This window comes from Myxine glutinosa, chromosome 13, assembly GCF_964187855.1.
Source record: "Myxine glutinosa chromosome 13, kmMyxGlut1.1, whole genome shotgun sequence".
Classification (NCBI taxonomy): domain Eukaryota; kingdom Metazoa; phylum Chordata; class Myxini; order Myxiniformes; family Myxinidae; genus Myxine; species Myxine glutinosa.
Genome location: NC_136273.1, coordinates 42,277,147 through 42,284,579, shown reverse-complemented (window position 1 = coordinate 42,284,579; position 7,433 = coordinate 42,277,147). Strand labels below are relative to the sequence as shown.

The window sequence follows — 7,433 nt, the reverse complement described above, 5'->3', positions numbered from 1 at the left end:
GCAACACGAGACACAGCACGTACCGCCAGTGACTGAGCAACAGACCTGGCAATCGCACGTGCGTGCTAAGCGAGCGGCAGCTGTGCAAAGTGGGAGGAGGGAGAGAGAGAGGAGGGAGAGGGAGAGGAGGAGGGAGAGAGGGGGAGGGAGAGGGAGAGGAGGAGGGAGAGAGGGGGAGGGAGAGAGGGGGGGGAGGGAGAGAGGGGGGGGAGGGAGGGAGAGGGGGGGGGAGGGAGAGAGAGAGAGAGAGAGAGAGAGAGAGAGAGAGAGAGAGAGAGAGAGAGAGAGAGAGAGAGAGAGAGACAGACAAGGACACAGACAGAGATTTTTGGCTTTTCTAGGTATAGATTTAACAAATTCATATGAAATGCATCAAATGTTTATGATTGTACGTTTGCGATCTTTGCACTTTCTCTGATTTACCAATAAGGTCGTGGTTCTGACAAAAGACCGTACTCGGGCCATTTGATTACACGATCAGGCTAGTTGTTGGGTCTTGAGTTCGAGCCCCTGTCGCGCCATTAAATAACACCACTACACCAGGTGGGTTGACTCAGAATGTCATCTTTCCAAGGTGGGCAAAACGAGTACCGGAAATCGGAATACTGGTAACGGGAGGCACTGCATCAGCGGCACAGCTACGCTCCCATAAATGATGCAACCAACAGTCAATAATAAAAATGTGGTTGCCTATGGATGTGGTTACAACCACAATGCTTTGTTTGAAGGTTACGACCTCTTGGGTACTATTTGGAACACCACAATACCTCTTCGCCTGGCTATGCAACACCTGCAGTGGAATCATACGATTTCCCACGTGCATTCGCAGACACCACTCTGCGGTAACGCTTAGCAACGCCTTCGCACACACAGCGTACCCTATTACGTTCAGCGTGCACTGATCTCGTGGGTGTCCCTTTGTAAGTGATGCCTCGAACGTGTGGGAGGAGCTTCGCGGCACGCACGGGGCCGTGACGTCACCGCGCTGCGGACAGCTCCGACTCGGAGTCGGACGTACCCGTGCACTGAATACCCGATTCGGGGCTCGAATCGAGCAGCGAAAGGATACGTACAGGTAACTTCGCCGGACACGTACAGGTAACTCTCGGGAGGTGCTGGAATGATGCGACGCCGTGCCCGAAGGAGGAATGGAGCACCTTGGTAAGCCAAAGGGACGGTGACCTGCTGATCAAAGTGCAGGAACTCTGCGGGAAGACGAGGACAGAGCTCCAAGATCGGAAAATGGTGGACGGCAGCAAGTGACTGTTTTTGGGAACATTTTAAATGCGGAGATTGGTGGCGGGACGTACGTGGAACGACGTGCGCACCGACAGAAGAACCTTGGCCAAGATCAGGTGAGATGTTATTGGGTCGGTCTCGCTCGCTCCGACACAGAGGTAAGACCTTCGATGAGATGGACAAGACCAGTTGGAGATGACGTGAGACCCGGTGTAAATATGGGATTATTGAGATGTTGGGGGAGCGTGAGACGAGATTCGAATAACATTGACACATTTAAGGTAAGATCGATGACGTGTTACCGGTTTGAGGTGAAACGACGCAAGTTTTTACCTCCGCCACCAAAGGTTGATGGAGGTTATGTTTTCACCGCTGTCTGTTTGTCCGTTTGTTTGTGAACAGGATATCTGTTGTGGACGGATTCGGACGAAATTTGGCAAACAGGTAGCGGATGTGACAAGGACGAAATTATTCGATTTTGGTGAAGATCTGAATATGGATTCGGATGTGAGAATTATTTAATTTTTAAGTGATTCTTCACCATTGAGAGATAGGGCTAAAACCAACACATAGCAGGATATCTCAAAAACCTATGGATGGATTTGGACGAAACTTGTTGGACAGGTTGTGTGTGTGACAAGGAAGAATCGATTCAATTTTGGTGAAGATCCGGATTCGGCTAGTAGAAATTTTAAGTGATTCTTCGCCATTGGGAGATAGGGCCATAAACGATATAAAGCAGGATATGTCAAAGTTGTGGACAGATGATTTTGATTAAATGTGATTCTGCATTGTGATTTTTTTCTGGTCTAATCTGGGATACGAAACGTAAACTGTTCACCTGGCAGAGGTATGCTCTCTACTGAGTGCCGTTCTAGTTTAATAATGTTATAATCACGAAAAATGTGCATTTTAGACGCCACAATCAGAATTTGGATGGCTAATATATTTCCGACAGGTTAGCACAGGTGTTTACAACACTACGCTCAAAATGCGTTTTTTACGCATTTAATGCCACTTGGGATTGATTCTGATCAACAGCACGTATGAATTGGATCCCGAGCTCGATAACTGCATTATTATAGAAGGACCGACAAGATGGTCGAATTTCATGGCATCTCCAATTTCAAAACCAAAAGCCGTTGATAAATAATCTTAGAGTATCTATTTTTTCCCACATGAATCACATTCCATGAACTCCATCACCTTTCCTCCTTGCCATGCTGATAAAGCAAGAGTTAACTACAACTATTGGGGGATGCTTCTTCACGGTGGTTGTACCTGCTATTGGGGGATGCCTCTTCACGGTGGTTGTACCTGCTATTGCAAGTCAGGGGCCAAATCTTTCCCATTCGTCAGGGCAGCACGGTCACGGTCAGAGTGCCGATTGGTCTTCATGGTCCGGCTCTCCCTCCCTCTCCCTCTCTCTCTCTCTCTCTCCCTCTCTCCCTCCTCTCTCTCTCTCTCCCTCTCTCTCTCTCTCCCCCTCACTCCCTCCCCCTCTCCCTCCCTTTCTCTCTCTCCCTTTCTCTCTCTCCCTTTCTCTCTCTCCCTCTCTCTCTCCCTTTCTCTCTCCCTTTCTCTCTCCCTTTCTCTCTCCCTTTCTCTCTCCCTTTCTCTCTCCTTCCTCTCCCTCCCTCTCTCCCCCTCTCTCTCCCTTTCTCTCTCCCTTTCTCTCTCTCCCTCTCTCTCTCCCTCTCTCTCTCCCTCTCTCTCTCTCCCTCTCTCTCCCTCTCTCTCTCCCTTTCTCTCTCCCTTTCTCTCTCCCTTTCTCTCTCCCTTTCTCTCTCCCTTTCTCTCCCTCCCTCTCTTCCCCCCTCTCTCTCCCTTTCTCTCTCCCTTTCTCTCTCTCCCTCTCTCTCTCCCTCTCTCTCTCCCTCTCTCTCTCTCTCCCTCTCTCTCCCTCTCTCTCTCCCTCTCTCTCCTCTCTCTCCCCCTCTCTCTCCCTCTCTCTCTCCCTCTCTGTCATGGCCCTGACTTTGTGAATGCAGGGGTACACCATCTTGGATGTGGGGGATATCTGTGTCGAGATCGATCGGCTGTCTCCGTGCCGCAGACTTGTTGGAGAGAATTGTCCAGGGCCATACAACAACAACAATGGCTAACTTTAAAATGTCTTTATATCCATTTGTAGTTGCAGAAACAATGGGCATTCTTCATCCCATCTGCAAGTCATGCCACCGAACATCCCATCAAATTGTCATCCTACATTCTAGTCGATTAGGCCACCGTTCTCTTTGTGCCCACCCAAAAACTTTCACGTCAGCGTTCTCTGCACAGTGCTTGTGCCTGAATTGACTGCATCCGTAGATACAATATTGAGCAAACATGGAGTCAGAAGAACTAGAATCTCGATCGAATCACTTTTGGAACCATGGTCTCCATGTCCAAGAAACTTCGAATGCAAGGAATCTTCGATAAAGGGGCTCCACATCCTTCTTCAAACCACCATGTTGATATTTTCCTTTAACTGGAGAGTTCCGTGGAGGAGGACAATAAGGGCAAATTGCCAAAACACAGTATTTCATCAGTACCTGTGACTTGCTATATGAGCAAAGAGTGATCTTTTTTTGAACATTATCTGTGAAAAATTAGTTCCTCTTGTAAAATGAAGCATATTGTCGCGCGAATGCCCTTGGTTAATACCGTGGGCTTGCGGATGGCCAAACGGACTTAAATGGAGGCGACGATTAATTACGGATTTGACTATGCCAGCACAGGAGGGAGAAGGAAGAGGAAGAGGTGGCGAGCTCTTACCTGACGCTCCGACTGCAGCCCTTGATCCTGTAGGGAATGAACTCAAACAAACACGGGGGTAAAATGTACAAAAATAAACCATTTATTATGCGGAACCCGAGAACAATGAAACGCGCCGCCAAATAACTATGGTTCCTAAACCGTGATCCCACACACCTCACTTCAACAACAGCAGAGGAGAATGAATTAAATAAAGAAACCGTTGTATGCGCGTTGGTGGGTGCGAACTTATCTGTCTGGCAGTGTAGCGTCGTCAAGAATCGAATCGTCCAGCTCCGATGTTGGTGCGAAGCAGGCCTCCGTCCGCCTCGTTCACACTCCGCTAGGCCCCGAGCCACCCGCAAAGCGGCACGCCTCACGCGCCCGCTCGACGGTCGCACGCGAGGTCCCGTTTGCTCGTAGCACCAATCCTCGCTCCAAGCACCAAGCCTCGCTCCAAGCACCAAGCCTCGCTCCAAGCACCAAGCCTTGCTCCAAGCACCAAGCCTCGCTCCAAGAACCGCTCCAAGCACTAAGAGCCACGAAGAACCCAGGGAAGACGAACAAACGAACCAAGAATGCCCATGAGCCAGTCGTTTTGTCACCCACGGTGCGACATCAGCTCTCTCGCGTTACCAATCAGTCCCTCGCTTCTTTGTGGTCTTTTCCCACCTTCTGACGTCATCGGCACTTGTCCTCCATTCGCAGCGACCTGCTTCTAAGTAGTGGTTTTGCGCCTTCTGCACTGATTGGCCGAGTGTTCGTGCCATCCGCACTGATTGGCCAAGGTGTCCACGGTCGGTGGCCAATCAGTGTGCTGCTTCCTTCCACCTTCCTTTCACCAATCAGTGGCTAGCTTCTTACCCCAACCAATCACGTTACCTGGGCATGGTTCCAGCCTGCCTGGCACGATGTTTGTCGCCCATGGTGGCTGGTGATGTGGCTGGCTGCGGTCCCATCGGCGGTGCCCCGATCTGGCTTCCTGCCTGTTCTTCCTGTAAGTCTTTTTGTGGCGGAGGGGAATTAATTAATGTGTGCACTAATGGATCTATCTAAGTGTCTATAGGATGTATTGCCATAAGGGACACTGGGTTGCTCACAGAGGGAACGACACACAAGGGAATTTTACCCATAATCCCTGTACTAATTAGCATTCCCTGCCCCCTCGTGGCGGGGACACAGATACAACTTGTTCCGACATCCGGCTAAACATAGAACTTATTACAGGTAGATTCCCTATCATGACAGTCGAGTACCTACCTATGCAGATCTACCTGGATCTAGATATTCCTTTACCCCAAAATTCCTAACAATAGAAAGGTGTGTTTCTTTCTCAATCATGTCCAATGCATTGAATTGGCCACATGTGGACTCAAATCAAGTTTTAGAGACATCTCGAAGATGATCAAAGTAAATTGGATGCACCTGAGCTCAATTTGGATTATCATAGCAAAGGGGTTAAATACGTATTGACTGAGGATATTTCAGCTTTTCATTTTTAATTATTTTGTAAAAAGAAATTCTAAAAAAATTAATAAATCCACTTTGACATGACATTATGTGTAGATCTGTGCCAAAAACAAAACCTCATATTAATCGATTCAAAATTCAGGCCGTACCACAACAAAATGTGAAAAAAATCAAGTGGTGTGAATACTTTCTGAACACACTATATGTAGATGATGTAACATTGTAATGTAACACGATAGATGTTGTGTTGGCGCATCGAGCCAGAATTTTGAATTAAAATCTGGTTAGGTTCGGACCCACAGGATGGTCTCGTCTAGAATCTCGAGGTACGCACACCCACCTCCAATGTTTCACAGGCAGGGTGATTCATCAATGTGTGTGCTGTCCCTTGGAGGGACGTTAAACTGGCCGGTATCCCACCTGCTGGTATTACTTGGTGGATGTTCATTTCCCTCAACCAAATCGCACCCTAAATTTGAGGCGGAACTACTCCCAAGGCTGCCATTTTTGCAAAGGAGACCAATTGAAATGTTGTTAATACATCCAACTGATCATTCTGACAATTATCGATTACCAGATGGTGGGCCAAAATCTCCGAGGCTTTAAAATTATTTTCGATGCAATTTTTTTAGGCAAACTGGAAATATTTTTTTATTCATAATTTGAGTACATTGATTCCAAAAATCCAATGTTCCCGCTTCTTGGGTTGCACATTAATTTTATATGACGTCATCAAATTTGCATATGGCCATTCAATATGTAGAATCAATTGGGTGTTTAATGGCGAATTTCGACATGGGAGGCATCAACTTTACACAATTCAAGTATGAGGAATACAAGAAATCAATGTTCCAATTGCGATGCACATTAATTAGTCATCAAATTTCATCAAATATCATCAAATAAACGTCATCAAATTTGAATATAAAAAAAATTATCCACCAAAATTAATCTTAAACATTTTGGAGTGAGGCGGACCAAGGGAATACAAAAAATAGGGGCAATACCCCTGGCACTCACCTGGTAGAATAAACAGTATCTGCACCGACTAAAGGTATTTTAAACCAATTTCAATGGTTGTTGGAAGACAGGGCAGCATGTATAATCATACCAACATAATCATGACATTAAATAAACAAACAAACAAAAAACTATTTTGGGGGCAACCCCCCCCCCCCCCCTTCCATAGACCCCAATTTTGTAGACCCCAATTTTTATAAATGTCGGGAACGAACGTTGGTACATCATGGGTGATGAACGGAACATTGTGGTCAAGTTTATTTGGAATTGTATGTTAGTTTCTCAGAAGAAATCAAATACCTATATTGGGGGTCAACCCCACCAAGTAGACCCCCTCAGGACTCAATTTTTTTAAATGCCGTGAATAAACTTTGGTACATCACGGGTGTTGAAGGTTGTGGTGAAGTTTCATTGGAATTGCTTGTGTAGTTTCTGAGAAGAAAGCAAATTCCTATTTTTTGGGGGGGGGGGGGGGGGGGGGAGGGGCGGTCAAACCTGGATCCACTTCGACCCCCTATGGACCCCTTATACCCCGATTATTATTATTATTATTATTATTATTTTAATGCTGTGAACAAACTTTAGTCACATCATATCAAATATCATTTGTACCAAATTTGGTCACGATCCCATCAGCGGTTTCGGAGATGAAGTTGCAAGTGTTTACAGACAAACAGACAGACAGACGGACGGACAAGGCGCCATCGCATAAGCTCGCCTGAATTTTGTTCCAAGTGAGCTAAAAATTATAATTACACAAAGCCGAATACAAAAATGGAATTTCATAAAAAATGGAAATTCTGTTCGAATAAAACACAATGTATATCAAGGTTAATTGTTGCGAAATCGAGTCGAGACCTCGGTTTCCAGATATGAGGCTTTATTGAAATATATCTCCACATACCCTACACGCACAGAACAAAGAATAATATCAGAACTACAGCAAAGATTGGACTAGCATTTCATTG

General features: G+C 46.3%; 1 non-coding gene across 2 annotated transcripts in view; it reads left to right on the top strand.

The window, feature by feature from the left end:
* The first annotated feature begins 973 nt into the window (after window positions 1-973).
* Window positions 974-7,433, top strand: part of LOC137438455 (uncharacterized) — a 47,314-nt gene continuing 40,854 nt past the window's right edge. The window contains exon 1 of one of the 2 annotated variants that reach the window (XR_013621201.1): window positions 974-1,355. This is a non-coding gene — a transcript (uncharacterized LOC137438455). The remainder of the gene's footprint in view (window positions 1,356-7,433) is intronic. The other variant, XR_013621202.1, reaches the window with a different exon arrangement.